Source organism: Chlorocebus sabaeus, chromosome 10, assembly GCF_047675955.1.
Source record: "Chlorocebus sabaeus isolate Y175 chromosome 10, mChlSab1.0.hap1, whole genome shotgun sequence".
NCBI lineage: Eukaryota > Metazoa > Chordata > Mammalia > Primates > Cercopithecidae > Chlorocebus > Chlorocebus sabaeus.
Window position 1 is genome coordinate 60,362,282 of NC_132913.1, and position 20,199 is coordinate 60,382,480.

General features: G+C 40.4%; 1 protein-coding gene and 1 long non-coding RNA gene across 3 annotated transcripts in view; one reads left to right on the forward strand and one right to left on the reverse strand.

The window, feature by feature from the left end:
• The window catches only part of MAP3K20 (mitogen-activated protein kinase kinase kinase 20), a 189,118-nt gene that overhangs the window by 44,607 nt on the left and 124,312 nt on the right, over positions 1 to 20,199 (forward strand). The window lies entirely within an intron of this gene.
• On the reverse strand, positions 3,377 to 14,127 carry LOC119625343 (uncharacterized). Its single transcript, XR_005241521.2, has 5 exons — positions 14,029 to 14,127; positions 13,512 to 13,727; positions 11,996 to 12,046; positions 9,549 to 9,659; positions 3,377 to 4,014 (listed from the first exon to the last, which is right to left on the reverse strand). It is a non-coding gene; the product is annotated as an uncharacterized lncRNA (long non-coding RNA).

The following is a 20,199-nucleotide window of genomic DNA, read 5'->3' on the forward strand; positions in this document are numbered from 1 at the left end:
AAAAATGCTCATCATCACTAGCCATCAGAGAAATGCAAATCAAAACCACGATGAGATACCATCTCACACCAGTTAGAATGGCAATCATTAAGAAGTCAGGAAACAACAGGTGCTGGAGAGGATGTGGAGAAATAGGAACACTTTCACACTGTTGGTGGGACTGTAAACTAGTTCAACCATTGTGGAAGACAGTGTGGCGATTCCTCAAGGATCTAGAACTAGAAATACCATTTGACCCAGCCATCCCATTACTGGGTATATACCTAAAGGATTATAAATCATGCTGCTATAAAGACACATGCACACGTATGTTTATTGCGGCACTATTCACAATAGCAAAGACTTGGAACCAACCCAAATGTCCATCAGTGACAGACTGGATTAAGAAAATGTGGCACATATACACCATGGAATACTATGCAGTCATAAAAAAGGATGAGTTCATATCCTTTGTAGGGACATGGATGCAGCTGGAAACCATCATTCTCAGCAAACTATCGCAAGAACAGAAAACCAAACACCGCATGTTCTCACTCATAGGTGGGAATTGAACAGTGAGATCACCTGGACACAGGAAAGGGAACATCACACACCAGGGCCTGTTGTGGGGTGGGGGACTGGGGAGGGATAGCATTAGGAGATATACCTAATGTAAATGACGAGTTAATGGGTGCAGCACACCAACATGGCACATGTATACATATGTAACCTACACGTTGTGCACATGTACCCTAGAACATAAAGTATAATAAAAATAAATAAAAAAGACAATCAAGAGGGAGGAAAACTTAACTCTGAATATTTGATGGTATGAAGAAAATATATTTTAAAATACATTATATAGTTTCAAATAGCTAGAAAGGGATACTGAATGTTCCCAACACAAGAAAACAATAAATGTTTGAGATGATGGATATGCTAATACCTGGTCTGATTACTATACACTACGTGTATTGAAATGTAAATAGTTACCCCATAAATAAGTACAATTATTATTTGTCAATTTTTTAAAATAAAACTTAAAAGTACAAAAAAGGAAAATATATTTTAAATATCAAAAATATATATATACACACACAGTGTCTACACATATACACAAAGAACAAGCAAAGCCCCCTCACTCCCTGTCTTCCTGCCTTCTCTCCTCTTCCTTTCTTTTTTGAAAGAAAATGGTTTCAATGTAATATAATTATCTTTTAAAAAAAGAACAAAGGGAAAATCCCCAAAGCTGCTGTAGTCCGCATTTCTGTAACTAGTCATGATCTCTGACTTCCTTCTCCACGTGTCATTCTGTATTTTTTTCACTTAGCCAAAACCTTAGCTGGCTGGGCAGCTTTACCTGATGGGGTGACCTGAACTTTCATTCCTGAAGGTTCTGAGTCCTCAGCAGTCCTGCCTTTTATTGATTGTCATATTGTTTCATGAACCTCTATTCTTGGGCATAGAAGTACTAGGAGTCACCCCATGAACCCCCTGGGTTTCAGACATAGACTTCCTTGCCCCCATTATTTAACAACAACCCAGTATTCCCTTGGTAATTGGGATTAATCACTCCAGTCAGTAGAGTATCCTCTTTTTCTGCTGGTTGGTTCAGAACCTAAAATAGCCAGTGGCAGTCTCGTATCCCAATTAAATGGAATAATTATTATGTCCCCACATGCAATAAGGTGAAAGCATTCCATCCTTGGGGACTAAGATCTCCAAACTAGCAGAGCTCGGGGGTACTGGGATGGGGATCATTAAATCTGTGAGTTATTAGGTATAACAATGATAGGAGTCACTCTCACTCTTTTGTTTGTTTGTTTGTTTTTTTGGAGACGGAGTCTTGCTCTGTTGCCTAGGCTGGAGTGCAGTGGCATGATCTCAGCTCACTACAACCTCTGCCTCCCGGGTTCAAGCAATTCCCCTGCCTCAGCCTCCTGAGTAGCTGGGATTACAGGTGCGTGCCACTGTGGCCGACTAATTATTTTTATATTTTAGTAGAGACAGGTTTCACCGTGTTGGCCAGGATGGTCTCGATCTCCTGACCTCATGATCTGCCCGCCTTGGCCTCCCAAAGTGCTGGGATTACAGGCATGAGCCACTGCACCCAGCCAGGAGTCACTCTCACTTCTATTCCTTGATTACCAAATCCGTGTATTCTGTTACAGGATTGCCAGTGGTCCCTGATTCAAAGCATATACTTACTTCATCCTGTAAATCAGAAATCCTTTCAGGGTGTTATCTCTCATTTGATGCCATAACTGAATCTTCCAGTGAGTCATTACACATTTCTTCTAGGTGAGCTGCTTCTGATTGGAGGAATATGGGGTGAGACTACTTAATTCCATGAGTATGAGTCCATTGCTTTATTCCCTTGCTGTGAAGTGGTTTCCTTTGTCAGAAGCAATGCAGTATGGAAAACTATAATGGTGAATAAGGCATTCCGTGAGGCAATTAATGAAGATATTGTCAGTAACATTACAGGCAGGGAAAGCAAATTCTTTTTTCTTTTTTGAGACGAAGTCTTGCTCTGTCACCCTGGCTGGAGTGCAGCAGGCAATCTCGGCTCACTGTAAGCTCCACCTCCCGGGTTCACACCATTCTTCTGCCTCAGCCTCCCAAGTAGCTACAACTACAGGCGCCCGCCACCACGCCTGGCTAATTTTTTTGTATTTTTCAGTAGAGACGGGGTTTCACCGTGTTAGCCAGGATGGTCTCGATCTCCTGACCTCATGATCCACCCGCCCTGGCCTCCCAAAGTGCTGGGATTACATGTGTGAGCCAGCATGCCCAGTCAGAGAGCAAATTCTTATCTAGGATACATGTCTATTCCAGTGAGGATGGATGCTCCCCACCCATCATCTCTTGGGAATGGGGGACTGTCAGGGGCTCAGTGTCTATCTTCATGTTGGCAGATTCGATACTCAGCAGTGGCAACAGACAGTTCAGCCTTGATAAGGGGAAGTCCATGTTACTAAGCCTACATTTAGTCTCCATCCTTGCCCTCATGGCCACTTTGTTCATGGCCCCATTGGGCAAGCCTTGGGGTGGTTGGGAAGGAGGCTGAATGACATCCACAGAGCATATAATTGTATTCATTTGATTATTGAGGTCTGTGCCCAATGTGAGAGGTCCATCACATCCTCTTCCTTCAAATTCTTTGTCACCAATCTTATAATCTTCTATTCAAGTCCCTGATCATTCAGATGAAGTATAAGCAATCACCCATGTAGACTCGTGTAATAGTGTAGACTCTTATTTCTGGCCATTTCTTATTACAGACAAAGTGAATCACCAAATGTACTGTCAAAGTTCTTCCCTCTGAGAGGATTTTCCTTAAAAGCTGTTCTTTGGGGGTCACCCCTAACTGGGAATGTAAGCTGTGGACATAGACTTTCGTTCAGCTGGTACCAATGTATCATGCAGAACCATTTATAAATTGAGCTCGTGTTTTTTCTTTCTTAGTCAACTTGTGGGGAAACTTGGTGTTGGTTCAGAGCTAGTGTTTAGTAATCCCTGAAATATCTGAGTATGTCCTTTCCCCCTGTGCACTGCCCATCTAGTAATGGTAGCAGGCCTCTTTGGAGGAGGATTTATGGCATATGCCTGTGGCAGCACTGCAGGGTTATTTTTGAAGGAAACCGGGCCTTCCCTTCAATCAAAGAGTTATGGGTCAATAAACTGTTTTAGGCCTAGAACTGGGTGTGATTCTGTGACTCTGCATTGTGGTGATGTAACGGCCACCGGACCTACAGTTTTGTTGTTGTTGTTGTTATATAGATTATACAGTATTGTAGTAAGCTGCACACTGATTTCATTCCTAGGGACTGCAGGATAAATTAGCTACCACCAGAGATTCCTGTGGGCCAAAGCACTTTAATTAATATGTCCCTGATCCCTTTAATAGTAAATGCACCGATCTTGTCTTTGGCACTCAATGCTGCTACTTTTTCTGCTCCTCCTGTATCCCACCATCTCCAAAGAAACCAGGAAGCTCATCTCAGTCATGACATCTCCTGTGGTCTCACTGGTCTGCAAAGGAAAATAATCACAGAGTTTTATCAGAGATGCAGCACTCCCCTCACTTATGTAGTTTTCAATGTCTTAGTGCAAGGAGTGTCTCTGGTTCTTTTCAGGAGATGTAGTTGAGGGGGTTGGGTATGTAGTTCACACATGATAAATCCACTACATTCCTATCCCCTTAAGCCTTTGGATTCCATCCTCCATATCATGCCAGGGAAGTTCTGGCATTTCAACCTCATTACAGGTTTCAGTCAACCAACCAAGTAAGCTGTCAGAGACTTCTAGCTTCATGAGCTAACAAATTGACATTCTGTCCAGAAACTCTAGTAGGTGCATCTGTATCCATGAAAGCAGCCAGATGTGCTGTATATTTCCCAGCGTTCTTTAGCTCACACCATGGGTACCTACCTGCACACATATTCCCAGGGTTCTGCCACTAGATATTAACAAGGGTCTTGCAGGTTTCCGAATCTATAAGCCCTTTCCTTCTGGGGGATGCTGTGTACCGTGAAGCATATTGAGATTTAGGAACTGAGTGGTTATGAGAGATCTTGAGGAGAATGAGCATCCCCTTATAAAGACGTCTACTCCAGGTGAGGCTACTCAGCAAAAGTTTTCCAGGAAAAGAAAGCTAGACTCTTTTTTTTTTTTTTTTTTTTTTTTTTTTGAGACGGAGTCTGGTTCTGTCGCCCAGGCTGGAGTGCAGTGGCCGGATCTCAGCTCACTGCAAGCTCCGCCTCCCGGGTTTACACCATTCTCCTGCCTCAGCCTCCTGAGTAGCTGGGACTACAGGCGCCCGCCACCTCGCCCGGCTAGTTTTTTTGTATTTTTTAGTAGAGACGGGGTTTCACCGTGTTAGCCAGGATGGTCTCGATCTCCTGACCTGGTGATCCGCCTGTCTCGGCCTCCCAAAGTGCTGGGATTACAGGCTTGAGCCACCGCGCCTGGCCGAAAGCTAGACTCTTGAGACATAAGAGGGCAAGCAACTTCCATGGTCAAGGGAACCTCAGAGTTTCTTTGGGGTTTGAAATTGTTTGTTTCATCTTGAATTCAACCAGATGTTCCCCTTTCCAGGTTTCAGGTCCCATTCTTTCTTAATCAGTACACTAACTTTCATGTGAGAAACTGTGGTTGTAAATTCAACTGATGTTGTAATTCAGCAACACACCCAATGCATTTTTTTTTTTTTAAATTTCTGGAAATAGTAGCTCTGTGGCTACAGGAAATAAAGGATTTTTTTAGAGCTAGTGTGGAAGCTCTCTGGTTCTTAAACTTGGGCTGGGGGTTAAAAACACCTAAACTTATTTTCTTTTGGTAGATGCTTCATTGCACTCAAAAGAATTCATTGTACCCTGCAATCTTTATATTCATCATTACTGCCATAGCAGTCAAGGACAGCAGCCTCTTTGACTCCCAGACCTTGTTTCCGTTGGCACTTCATTGCAGTTGATCACAGGTGTTAGCTTAATTTTGATGTGACTTTATCCCATGGATTACCAGCATCCCATATCCCATTGACAAGGATTGGTATTGTCTTCCAGTCAGAGGCCATGACCATACTAATCCCAAAGTTCTATTAATATTTTTGAGGGTCTGTAACCAGGAACCACACTTGGTGCCAACTCTGTATTAGAGTTCAGTTAGGAAAATTAGTATAGAGAACTGTTGCCTAGTAAAAGGTGGTTGACTGCTGAACGGGGTAAAAGAGACTCTAAAGAATATGGGGATAGCAAAGGCAGAGAACAGCTACAAGCTCCAGGCCTGATGAAATGCATCCAAGGAAGGAGCAGGTTGGAAGAGGGCCCACTCCCCAGGCTGTGACTGAGACCTCATTGAAAAGGCTGCAGCTGCGAATGGATGATGGGGCAGTGGGGGTTGGTTGGGGTTCCATGGGTGGGAGCTGGTTCACAAGAAGCCACCTGCTAGGATGCTGGTGAGGCTTGACGTAGTGCCACAGGTTGGAATTGTTCCATGAGAAGTTCTGGGTTGCCTGTGGCCAGAGCTGGTGAGCAGGAAACTGCCCATTAGGGTGTGACATGCCAGAACTTGTTCATGGGAATCCAGCTGCTGGAGCGTCCAGGAAACTTGCTGAAGGGTGAGCTCAACTGAATCTCCTGCACACTGCTGGCAGCCAGACTGTCAAGGGGAAGAAAAAGCAGCAACAAACAAGAAAGATGCTCCTTCCTCTGCTGCAACCCTCCCGTGCCTCTATTAAAAAAGCTTAAAGTTGCAACAACTGGTTGGGCATGGTGGCTCAAACTTGTAATTCCAGCACTTTGGGAGTCTGAGGCAGGAGGATCCCTTGAGCCCAGCAGTTCCAAGCTATAGTGAGCTATGATTGCACCACTGCACTCCAGCCTGGGGGACAGTGAGACCCTGTCTCTAAAGAAAATAAAGAAAAGGAAAAGAAAAATTTTACCAACTGACAAAAGAGAGATATTTTTATAGGGTCCAGCTGAAGTACCACATAGGAGGGTAAGGTGTGGATGTGGAACTGAGAGGCAATTAATCCACAACTTGCACATTTTATAAAGTACTAATCATTCTGAGAAGAAATGGGTGTACCATTTTGTCTCCCATATTTTAAGGAAGACAGGTATGTTGAATCCACCATTAAATATATCCCTTATAGAATCTCTTACCTTCTAAAAGAAACCACTTTATCCATGTAATATGTTCTTGTGTACATGTTTCAGTCTTCAGAGCATTACTGTGTATCAGTGAATCCTGGACTACACCTAAAGAATGTCTATTGTTTTACAGCTTTTTAGCTTGGTGAGCACTCTCATCACAGCAAAATAAGGATCTCAGATTATCCTTAGAGCAACCTCACTTACTTGTGTTTTTCTGCTTAGCAGTCTCCACCTCACAGTTTGAAAATTGGAAGTGAAGTTAAATTTTAGATGTGTTTTTTTAAAATAAATCTTTATTGAATATACTAGCATTTCTTGTCAAACACTAAAAATGTCAGTACCCTGGGGATTGAAAGAGAAGATAAATGTTATTCCTGAGAGGAGTTTTCTCAGTAGGCTTTCTTTTCTTTATTTCCTTTTAATTTTTTTTTTTTTTTTTTTTTTTTTTTTTTTTTTTTTTTTGAGACAGAGTCTTGCTCTGTCGCCCAGGCTGGAGTGCAGTGGTACAATCTCGGCTCACTGCAAGCTCTGCCTCCCGGGTTCACACCATTCTCCTGTCTCAGCCTCCCAAGTAACTGGGCCTGCAGGCGCCCACCACCACGCCCGGCTAATTTTTTATATTTTTAGTAAAGATGGGATTTCACTATGTTAGCCAGGATGGTCTCAATCTCCTGACCTCATGATTCGCCTGCCTTGGCCTCCCAAAGTGCTGGGATTATGGCGTGAGCCACCGCGCCCGGCGTCCTTTTAATTTTTTAATTGAAGGATATATACTCTTGAATTCTGTTTTGTAGTAATCTGTACATTATAAGTGAGGAGAAAAATTATACCACTAGAATGATTAAAAACAAATGCTTTCGAGCAATATAATTAAATTTCTTTATGGGACTATAACATGTTTAATCCAAAGGATGAGTCATTGTCTCTAAATGTATATATTTTAAAAATACTTTGTGTAATGTTTTTGCCTGTGGCACTTACATAGGATTTATGTAAAGTAGAGAGAGTAGAGAATTTTAGAGTTTCATATTATATAGTTGCGGCGGAAAAAAGAATGACATTGGGCAAGAAAGAGATGATTCTGTGGTATTCTAGTGGTGATATTGGGGTAAGGGTGGTGTCAAGGTAACAAAGTGATGATGAATGTTTCTTTTTTGTTTGTTTGTTTGTTTGAGGCAGAGTCTCACTCTGTCACCCAGGCTGGAATGCGGCTCACTGCGACCTCCGCCTCCCAGGTTCAAGCGATTCTCGTGCCTCAGCCTTCCAAGTAGCTGGGACTACAGGGGTGCACCATCACACCTGGCTAATTTTTGTATTTTTAGTAGAGATGGGGTTTCACCATGTTGGCCAGGCTGGTCTCAAACTCCTGACCTCAGGTGATCCACCCACCTCGGCCTCCCAAAGTGCTGGGATTACAGGCGTGAGCCACCATGCCTGACCAATGAATGTTTCTTTACAAAGAGAATATGCATTTCTTATTTTTATTATCAGTCTAGAGGGAAGGGGAGTGAGAACCGCTTGGATTGCAGCATGCTCTTACAGACTATTCTAGGCAATAAAGCTTGCTTCGAAAAGCAAGCCAAACATTCTGTAGGCAGCATCCACACGTTTAACTCTGACATTGGTTTCTGCAACATCAAGAAGGTGTGTGTTCCCTGGATTTTAGAAACTGAAATAGAGCCTGTGAATGTTGTTAACTTCTGTGCTGGCCATGTGGTTTTAGAATGGACATTTAAGTTCCCCACCAAACCACAATCCTATCTCAGTTGGCATTGTGGTTTTCTTCAAACATATAACAGGAAGTAGGGACTAGCATTATGACCACTCAATAAACATTAGGATTCTGATCACAAAATAAATAAAACAAGGAACAAGAAAGCAAATTTCCATTGAAGGAGACCACCCAGTGGCCATTTCTAATTACGGCAAATCTAAGAAAGAATAAAAAGATGGATGTGTAGATACTGACTGCAAAGTCTGAGGAGGTTGGGTTCCCATTGGCCCGCTCCATTTCCTCTTTATTTAAGAATTCTGTGAATATTCAAATAATGTAATTAAGGATTTACCACTCTCTCCTTCTCTTAAGATTTGCTCTGCTATGCATAATGAGGGAAAGATTGAAAATAACTTGATAAATAATTTATTCAGAAACAGAAATTTTGTTTTTTGAGGATTCTGTTAAAAAGATGATCTTTAGAATCAGCAGCATCTTTCAAATATAGGATCCCAGCTTACAACAAGCACGTTTTCATTTTGAAGAGTTTCTGGCAGAAAATAAAGATATGGAAAACAACTGGTGTAAGATATGAGAAAAAGTTAAAATGTATTACATTTACAGTAAACAAACCCAACCTTTCTTCTTTCTTGGAGAAGCCTTTTTAAAAATTGCCTAATTCTCAAGTGAGATGGGTGTGGGAATTAGAAAGAAGGTACTCCAAAAATGCGTATATTGGTTGGGAATACATCAGTAAAATTTATCCTACGTTAGGACAAAAAAAAAAAAAAAAAAAGTAAGACATAAAGGCTGAAGCCCTGTAATTCACGCATTCCAATATTAAGAATACCTGCAATCCCTTATTGAACTTTTCCCATTTGTCAGGCATTGGGCTGAGTGCCCTGTGTGCATAGGTAACACTCCAGTGGGTTAGGAATTATTGCCAGGACACAGGTGAAGAGATGGAGAAAAGTGAACATATATGTCCAAAGTCATCTAGTTAGTAAGTGGTAGAATCTAGACCTTCGTAACTCCCATGCACACACACATTCTTTGAACTGTCCCTCTGTCAAATGAAGCATACCCATTTTTTTCTCATATCTCATACCAGTTGAAGCCTTCCCTCACTGAGTACAATTTCATGTTGATGCAAAAGATTATGAAAATTCTTGAAATGATTTCAATAATTTATTTACCTCTGACACAAGGTTCATCTCACACTCCTCCTTCATGCCTTCTCCAGTATTTCCAATGATAGTTTTCTAATTGCGGTTTCCAAGAAATGACATTGATTTGAGTTTATGCATCTGTAAAAGATCCAATCACAGCAGCATATGGGAAAACATTATGGTTAAGTTGACTTATTTATTTATTTATTTGAGATAGAGTCCACTCTGTTGCTCAGGCTGGAATTCAGTGGCATGATCTCGGCTCACTACAACCTCTGCCTGCTGGGTTCAAGTGATTCTCATGCCTCAGCCTCCTGAATAGCTGGGACTACAGGTGTGCACCACCACCCCCCACTAATTTTTGTATTTTTAGTAGAGAGGAGGGTTCATCATGTTGGCCAGGTGGTCTCAAACTCCTGACCTCAAGTAATCCACTTATCTCAGCCTCCCAAAGTGCTGGGATTACAGGTTTGAGCCACTGAGTCCAGCCTAAATTGACTTGAATGAAAAGTTTCCATGCTGTTCTTTGCATTAATTCTCCATTAGCTGTTTGGAGACTTTGCTTAATCTCATGGTTTTAGTACATTGTTGAGCTGATTCTTTCCTGAAAGTACAAAATAATAGATCACTTCCTGTTCAAACTAGATTTCCTTTAAATTACATTAAATAAGAACCTATTTTTGCTGTGGTAATTTTAAAATTAAAATATTTCAACTATTTTATATGAAATATGCTCCTTCAAGGAACCAAAAACATTTTTCAGATCAATTTTAGAAATCTTTTTTTTTTTTTGAGGCAGAGTTTTACTCTTGTTGCCCAGGCTGGAGTGCAATGGCGCAATCTCGGCTCACTGCAGCCACCGCCTCCTGGGTTCAAGCAATTCTCCTGCCTCAGCCTCCCGAGTAGCTGAGATTACAGGCACCTGCCACCATGCCTAGCTAATTTATTTTTGTATTTTTAGTAGAGACAGGGTTTCACCATGTTGGCCAGGATGGTCTTGATCTCCTGACCTCATGATCCGCCCTCCTCGGCCTCCCAAAGTGCTGGGATTACAGGCATGAGCCACCATGCCTAGCCAATTTTAGAAATCTTAAACATTTAAATCAAAGTTGTAGAAATACGTAACACTGTATGAATGCTTACTAACAGTTTTTTTGGAATATTTACTATGCTAAGCTCTTGCATGCATTATTTCATTTCATTCTTACCACAATCCTGTGAGGTAAGCACGGTCATATCTCATCAAATCTAAGATGCCTTTGGTTTAAAATATTATGCACCACTAAGAAAAAATGCTGTCAATGGAAACTGTAAGATGCCACCAATTGTAATACAACCTCAGTGTCAATGATACCAAAAGAATCATGCATCTTACATGCAGCATTTTTTCTTAGTGGTGCATAATATTTTAAACCAAAGACATCTTAGATATGATGAGATACGATAGTGCTTACCTCACAGGATTGTGGTAAGAATGAAATGAAATAATGCATGCAAGAGCTTAGCATAGTAAATAATACAACAGCATTATCACTATTTTACATCTGAAGAAACTGAGACAGAGAGAATTCAATAACTTGCCAAAGATCATGCAGCAAATAGGAGCAGAGCTGGGATCTGAGTCCTGGTCTGACTAGATAAGTCTTGTGTTTGTAACTGTTGCATTTGTGCTTTCATAAGTGCTTTCATTAAGGGATGTGGTATTTAGAAATGAAACTCTACTGGATGTTTTATCTATACTTGACCTATTAAAATCAAGTTGGAATTGCCTTTTCTAAAATTACACATAATCAGAAATTATAATTGAAGCTCACTTAACTAAAGTGGAGTCAAGAACTTAAGGCCAAACATGCTATTATAAAAATAGAAAAAGGACATGAAGAGATATTTCACAAAAGGGTAGACTATTTACTGTTGATAAAGATAAAAATGAATGCAGATACTCACTATTAGTGAGGGCTTGGGAAACTGACACTCTCTAGATTTGTTTAAGGAACCTCTAAAATCGAGGCAGCATAAGTTGATATACTTCCAAAGTGCGGAATTGCACTATGCGTCAAAATGTGCTTACTTTTGACCTCAGCATTTCACAACTCAGACTATATCCTAAGGTTATGATCAAACAAGTGCGTCTGATGAATGTGCAGAGATGTTCACTTAAATGTTTTTATTGTCATGAAACATTTGAAACAACCTAAATTTTCAACAATAAAAAAGTGGGTAAATAAATGTTAGTATTCTCATTCAATGAAAATTAAGCTAGTATGGAAAACAATTGTCTAGACTCATATTTATGGACATGGAAAAATGTCCATTTTTTAAATAAAGCAGCTTTATAGACAACATAGATTTGCTTAATGAAGAACCGCCCTGAGATAATATCCATTAATGTTTGTTATTCTCAAAAACCAGAAACAAAAAGGGTAATAAGAATATGTCTATTTTTATGCTGTCAAGGAGACAGGGATACTCACGTTTTTATCCTAGACTCTGGAATTGGTTGCTTCCCTCTCTGATGTCTTCATCTGTAAAATGAGAGAGTTAAAAAATAGAAAGATTAAAATCTTTCCAGCTTTAGATTTTAAATGCACGTTCACTAACGTGCAGAATTAAATATGATACGAGAATGTGTTGGATCCCGTCCGAAGTGTGCTGGTTAACAGAACCAACATGTTAGGGTGTGATCAGTCTGGGACGGTGCTGAGCAGCGAGCTCTGAAAGTGTTCTGTATGGAACAGACTTTGCGATTCTGTTCTCGGGACATTGGCTGGTAGATAAAATGAGACCAGCAGTGAGACAGTGGGAAATTCTTGCTGATGATTGTTCTATACCATGTAAGTGCAAAACAAAAACTTTAACTGCACCAGGATTCAGAATGTAACAAGGTTTTAGGATCTACCAAAATTCTACTGAAACATGTGACTATGACTAAAACAAATAAGATACTTCTAAAAACAGACTGTGACTTGTTTATCAGCCCCGATGAAAACAATGTGCATGCGATTTATTAGGGATTGTAAGTACCTCATGGAGTAATGGCATTTGCACAGTTTTTGTCTGCCTGGATAAAATCCCTTGGCTGTGTCTTCTAACTTGGTGAAAAATCACTGCAACAGAGGCAGTCCAAGGATCTCAAATCATCCTGTGCCTACTCTCATTTTGTTTTTCTGCTGTGGCTTTTACCCACTAGAGGGGATAATGCATTGTCTCCAGGGAATTAGAGACTGTCATATATGCCTTATAGAATACAAAGGAGATTAAGTAATATAGACACATATAAAGTTTTATTTACAGTAATTGACATTAGGTGCTCCATTAAACAATGAAATGCCACAGTATACCAGTTCTTCGGGACATGTTGCCATGGATACCCAGTGTGATGGAGATGGCAAAAGAGTTGCTTAGGAATTCAACGATTTCATTTTTGAGGTGGAGTGAAAAATCAACTGCCCGGAGATAGGAACCATGAAACCAGTCATATATACAAGTAGTTGTTTTCAAAATTGTCAAATAAAAGGAAAACGTTTGAAAATGAGTACCAATTAATAACAGTTATTTTATATTGTCTGTTTCGTAAGCCAAAGGGCTCGGCAGGGTTCTTTATTTCAGCTAGGAAATTATGTGGTAAATTAGATATTTGTAGAAGAAAGTATTTTAATCAAAGCTGAATAAAATTCAGAAAATCATGTGTAGAAATACAGAAAGATGGCAGTGGAATGGTAGGAGGCAAGTTCTCTAAGGGTCTACTCAGGTGCACTTAGTATTGTGAACTTTAGGTTGCCTTGGGGTTGATGACAAAGCAGAGATTTCGGAAGGGAGCATGTTTTAAGAACAAATGTGATGCAATAGAAGCAGAGGCAAGGTTGGCAGCTAACTGGTTTGATGTGATTTCGTGGTTTGCAACCAGGACTAAATGTCTGATTCTTTGATTTTCTAGAGACATTCCTGATTTCATCCCTAACTCTCCCCAGAGAAATTCTCATCCCTTACCAAAAACAAGGTCCCTGGAATGGAAGGTCAGGGAACTCCCTGAGGAAATGAGTGTTTATCTAGCTGTATTCTCAGCCTTGAAGGTTTTGTTGATCATAGATGTTTTTGAATTGATGCTTTCTTGTCCCCATCTCTCCTTCCCTTAATTCAAGTCGTACTTGTCACTCCTTTCAGGCTCTGGTTATTCCCCCTTTCTGATTCATCTGTCATATGGACCTCAAATTAAAAAAGAAGAAAAAACAGATCAGATCATGTCATTTCTGCACTGGAAACTTTTGCTGGTTCTCCATTACCTATAGAAAAATTCTAATCCTTAATATGGCATTTAGGCCCTTTACAAAAGTCACCCCCAACAAAGCTTTCGTCTTCTCCTCCGGCTGCCTCCCCACCCCTTGCACCCCATGCAGGCTGCATATCAGCTTCAAGAGAGAGCAGAATCCTCTCCGAATGAGCAGTGTGCTTTTCGGACTCCAGCTGAAATGCGTTTCTACCCCTTCCCTGCCCCTCAGACACTTACTGTCATTAAAACACCCCTCCTCTAAGGCCATAGCCCCTCCTTGCCTCCACCCAGGAGAGTTCAAGTTCTCTGTTTTCCACCTCTGCCAAGCGTTTGTCTTTGGTTGCTTTTTGTAAGCGTTTCCCCTCCCCTGTCAGATATGTAGTGTGGTGTTAAAGGGACAGGTTCAGTATAGTGTAGTAACTAGGAGTGCATGCTCAGAAGTGGTTGTTGAATTTGAATCCATCTCAGCTGTACCACTTGTTAGTTTTGTGACCCAGGGCCGGTTACATAACCACTTTCTTTCTTCATCTGCAAAATGAAGTTAACCTTGGTAGCTTGTTAAGGGAATTAAAAGAGAACACACAAGAAGTGTTTAGCACAGTGCCTAGCACATAGTATTAACTAAATGTTAGAAATATATACTGAGCGTTTCCTTGTCTCTCTTCCACTTCCATGCCCTCAACAGTACTTTACATACAGTAGGTACTCAAAAATATTTATTGATTTAAAAATGTGGCTCACTCGATCACGAGGGCAGGAGATCAAGACCATCCTGGCTAACCCGGTGAAACCCCGTCTCTACTAAAAAATACAAAAATCTAGCCGGGCGAGGTGGCGGGCGCCTGTAGTCCCAGCTACTCGGGAGGCTGAGGCAGGAGAATGGCGTGAACCCGGGAGGCGGAGCTTGCAGTGAGCTGAGATCCGGCCACTGCACTCCAGCCTGGGCGACAGAGCGAAACTCCGCCTCAAAAAAAAAAAAAAAAAAAAAATGTGGCTCACTCCTTCATAGTCCTTCAATGATTCTCTACTTAAGTTGGTGATAGATGTAAAATTTAGGGAGTAATCTTTCTAAATAGTTTCCTAAATTTTACATATTTAAAAATGGGAAGTATGGTGAAGAATGTGTATTTTTATTTAATTCCAAAATTTTAGAAGATAGTTTAGTAGCAAAGCAATGTAAACATCTGAGTCCTTTACCTAAAGAAGCTTGTATCAATGTTTTTATCCATGGTGATAAAAAGTGTATAAGATCTGAAAGCAGATTGGGTGACATGTAGAGATGATGCACAGTTTGGAAACTACAGTTTCCAAATTAACACTAAGTTCTTGGAAGAAGCTTTCTCACAATAACTGTAACTGAAAGGAGACAGTGAAATGAGAGTAGATGCCAGTTTGATTTAGAGAGTGAGAGTCATTCAGGGACTGTGGCATCTGTCATACATTAGAACTTTAAATACAATGATAAATTAAGAGATAGTTGAGAGCATACCTTCAGAGAGTTACAGAGCATACCTTCTGAGAGGTATGAAGGTATGCTGTATAACACTATAGTATGTTTAAGTTGAACAGGAACTCACAAGACCAACCTTTCTAATTTTGGCTATGCTTCAGAATGACCTGGTGGGCTTGTTAAAACACACATAGCCCACTACAAGCACTCTGATTCAGTAGTTCCAGGGTAGAGCCTAGGCTCCTGTGTGTGTGTGTGCATTTAACATTTTTTTCTTTTAAACATTCATGCGGGCGGATCATGAGGTCAGGAGATCGAGACCATCCTGGCTAACACGGTGAAACCCCATCTCTACTAAAAAAAAATACAAAAAATTAGCGGGGCGAGCTGGCAGGCACCTGTAGTCCCAGCTACTCGGGAGGCTGAGGCAGGAGAATGGCGTGAACCCGGGAGGTGGAGCTTGCAGTGAGCTGAGATAGCGCCACAGCACTCCAGCCTGGGCAGAGTGAAACTCCATCTCAAAAAAACAAATAAACAAAAAAAAATTCATGCCTGATGTAGCAGATCAGTGGTCTGGGATTTGAGAACCACTGATTTACCCTAACCAGAGATTCTCAGTATGGGATTATTTTCTACATCATCTGGTAATCTGCATATTTTAAATACCTCTGGTGGTAGGAATCTTATATTAAGACATCCTTCTTGTTTTCAATAGCTGTCTTTTGTTTTGTTTTTGTTTTTGTTTTTTTTTTTTGAGACAGAATTTCTCTGTGTCCTCCATACTGGAATGCAGTAGCCTGATCTTGGCTCACCGCAACCTCCACCTCCCAGGTTCAAGCAGTTCTCCAGCTTAGCCTCTCTAGTAGCTAGAACCACAGGCGCATGCCACCACTCCTGGCTAAACTGTGTGTGTGTGTGCGTGTGCATAGATATGTATGTATGTGTGTGTGTGTGTGTGTGTGTATATATATATATATTTCTTTTTTTTTTTTTTTGCAGAGACGGGGTTTCGCCATGTTGGCCAGGCTGGTCTTGAACTCCTGACCTCAAGTGATCCACCGGTCTCATCCTCCTCCCAAAGCGCTGGGATTACAGGCGTGAGCCACTGCCCCCAGCCCATTACTGCTGACTTAGTTGGTCTTAGAAGTTGCTTTACTTTAATGCTGCGTGTTGGTGTTAGTACTATCCTCTGCAGCTGCATACACTGGAACTGATACTTCCTCTATGTGGCAGCCTTCAGATATTTGCAGGCAGCTATGATGCTCTTTTTACTTTTATTTAGGCTACAGAGCCCTTTCCATCCTTATTGTGCTGTAGTTTCAACTTAATGCTAATATATTAAGTACTTAATGTATGCCAGAACTGTGCTGGAAGTTGGAGACCCACAGGGATCTTACAGTCAAACTGGGAGAAAGAAACCTGTAAATATCTTCAGAACAGAGGCAGTGGTTTAAAGTGTGGGTTCTGGCATCAGGCCCATGTTGAAATCCCTAGCTCAGCCACGTGACTAGCTTAGTCCTCAGGCAAGTTCTTTAACATGTTTGTGCCTTGGTCTCCTCATTTCTAAAGTGAGGATAACAGGACCTGCCTCAGGACAATGCTTGGCATATAGTAAGTGTTGAATACATTTTGGCTAAAAAATATACTAGGGGTTATAATTCTGATAGAAGCAAAGAGGATGTATTACTATTTGGATGGCAAAGTTTATCTGGTCCTGAAATAAAAATATTAAGTAAAATTTCCATATACAAATTAGGTGATTTGTAAACACTTTTACAGGTACATAAAGAGCATTTAATTCTTGTAGCGTTAAATTAAATAATTTTATTCAATGTCCTGTTCAACACTTCCATTAATAATTTAGGTAGCATCTGATTGACTCTGAGTTCCTATGACAGTCGGAAGAGTAATTGACATGTTAAAAGGTGCAATAAGAATAAGAACCTGAAAAGATTTCAACAGATTAGGGCAGTGCGTTAACAGGTGGAAATGAAAGTGCCTCATGGAGACTCTGGAAAGCTAAGGATTGATAGAGGATGAGGAAGATGTGGCTTAACAGAAGGACATTTTATATTTGGGGCTTATTATGAGTTAAAATGTGATATATTTGCCAGAAAAGTTAATGTGATTTTCAAACTGTGATGGGAAGATTTTAGGATCCTGAATGAAGGAGATCATACCCTATTCGTCTCTGTTTAAAGTTTTAGATCTTTTCCTCCTTTGCTGTTTGGGAAATCAGCCAGCCTCTTTGGGACTGGGTTTCTCAAAATGGGGATAATTTCTGCCCAGTTATATTTCTCTGAATTGTAAATGTCAAATATAATGAATGCAGGAGATGTCATTATCACTCTAGACAATTTTATCACATCTTTTCATATGCTTCAAAACCCTTTTCCTTGATATGAGTGACAACTTAGTATCGCCAGTTTTTATTAACCATCTATAATTTTAATTAACTGAATTTAAACTAACTAAAATCTTAGAGATTGTAGCATATAGATTATTATTAGACTTGCTTTAAACACTCAGTAGAAATGTGAACATCGGCCGGGTGCGGTGGCTCAAGCCTGTAATCCCAGCACTTTGGGAGGCTGAGACGGGCGGATCACAAGGTTAGGAGATCAAGACCATCCTGGCTAACACGGTGAAACCCCGTCTCTACTAAAAAATACAAAAAACTAGCCAGGCGAGGTGGCGGGCGCCTGTAGTCCCAGCTACTCTGGAGGCTGAGGCAGGAGAATGGCCTGAACCCAGGAGGCGGAGCTTGCAGTGAGCTGAGATCCGGCCACTGCACTCCAGCCTGGGTGACAGAGTGAGACTCCGTCTCAAAAAAAAAAAAAAAAAAAAAAAAGAAATGTGAACATCAAAGTGGTTGGGCAATAGTGAATTATTTTTCACCCCTTTTTAGTTTAGATATTCATTGACAAACCTGTGTGCTACCTTGACCAAGGTGTTGTAGAATAAGTTGTACTGAATACCTTAACAACATCAGTGCTAAAATTAGCTGTAACAAAAGCAGCATGGGCCACCTTGTTGAATAGCCTGTGTTCCACTTTTAGGGAAAAAGGATACCGCAGGAATATAGGGAAAGAACAGAGTGATTTTTGGGGTATGGGGCTCCTTTTTCCTGTTCGTTCATGTTTCTTTCTCTCTTTCTGACTTATTCACTGTTATAACAACAGAAAATTCATAATATGGAGATCAAGAGCCTACAGATTACAGCTCTAATTATGTTTTAAACCCAAACATGAGAATTAGAATTATTTTACATACAATCTGACAGTTTTCCATCAGCTTTAAACTGGCATTTTGGATTGTGTTCTCTGTAGTGCCTGAAGAGCCTCGATAGAGAAGGAAAGAAGCAGAGGGTGAGAACGAAAGGAAGATTCTAAATGACAGTCTTTTGAATAGTGCAAGTTCAATCCCTAAAACAAAAAGCAAGATCTTTTTTTCCCTAAATAATGTGCTCTCCGGCTTCACCTCTCATCCTGAGGAACATGAAAGAGAAAGTAAAAGAGGTGACCCAAATCACAGAGTGCCTTTGATAGGAGAAATTCAGCTGTTTTGAACACTTACAATCAAAGGAAGTGGTTTCCCTAATTACATGAACTATGTGAAATCTCTCAGAATAGCTCTTCCACCCCAGGATTCCTTGCACTTTAGAAGTTTGCATAAAAGCTCACATAGAGAATCAGATGCAAAGTGTTTGATTCAGATTTTATTAGGCAGAAGAGTGCCCACATCCATCCTGCAGTTTGCCAGCTGCTTAGGTTAGGACCACTATACCTGGTTTTGATGTGGTTGTCTTTCAAACCTGCAACATTAAGATCTTTGTTCTATCCTTTTCTTGCAAGAAGCACCACTTTTTAGGGAGAGTAGCAATGAAAATTTCTGGAACATTGGTCTTCTCAATTTCTCTCCCGACCTGAAAAGGATCGATGGCTGTGTTTGTGAACTTTATATGGGAAAACATGCTTTCCTGTGTTTGTAGCTGGCGAGTGTTAAACCGTTAGATCCGATTAAGCTCTTTAATCTGTTTAAAAATTGTTAAATGTCACAATGACTTACCTTAAAATTTATATATGTAAAATTCCCCATTTACTGTCAGGATCTAGACTAGGAATCTGCCAAAACACCTCAACTAAAGAATAATAGTGATTATGGCTTATTAGATCTTTTTCACCTTGGTAGTCACCTTGTTATTGAGAGATACGGTGTAGTGTAGATGTGTACAGAAGAGAATTATAAATACCCTATGCTCTCTGTTTGGGAAGGCAAGCATAAATATGAATGCAGAAGACAAAAGCATCTCAAGCTGACATCCATAATGTCAGCTTGAGAAGATTTTTTTTTCTGGTCGAGTAACTTTATGAGTAAGAGAAATTGTCTAGTATGTAATCATATATGAGTAAAAAGTGTGCATGTTTTATTTTGTCTCTTTTCTCCCTCTCTCTCTTTTTCCTTTCTTCTGTGAATAGATATGTTGCTCTTAATGTATTTTATAAAATATTCTTTTGAGAATCTGTGCGTCCGAAAAGAGAAATGGGAATCTATGAGCAGAAATGGAAGGAAATTTTATTTTACAGTTTTTAAAGTACTGGCTTTAATTGTAACTCATGTAAAATTTCTTGATGCTAGTGCTGTTGACACATGGGCAGCAAGATTTTAAGTAACAGAAAGTAAAAGTGTTCTTCAACCAACCAAGCTACAAAAATCTATTTGAACAATTACCTAGTAATTTATTTCTATTTGAACCATCCTCATTTATTCCAGGTAAGTAGCTTATTTGAAAAGATACATAGATTAATAAATGTTTGTGATATTTTTTTCTTTTTTGAGACAGAATCTCGCTGCGTCACCCAGGCTGGAGTGTGCAGTGGCGTGATCTCGGCTCACTGCAACCTCCGCCTCCCAGGTTTAAGCAATTCTCCTGCCTCAGCCTCCCAAGTAGCTGGGAC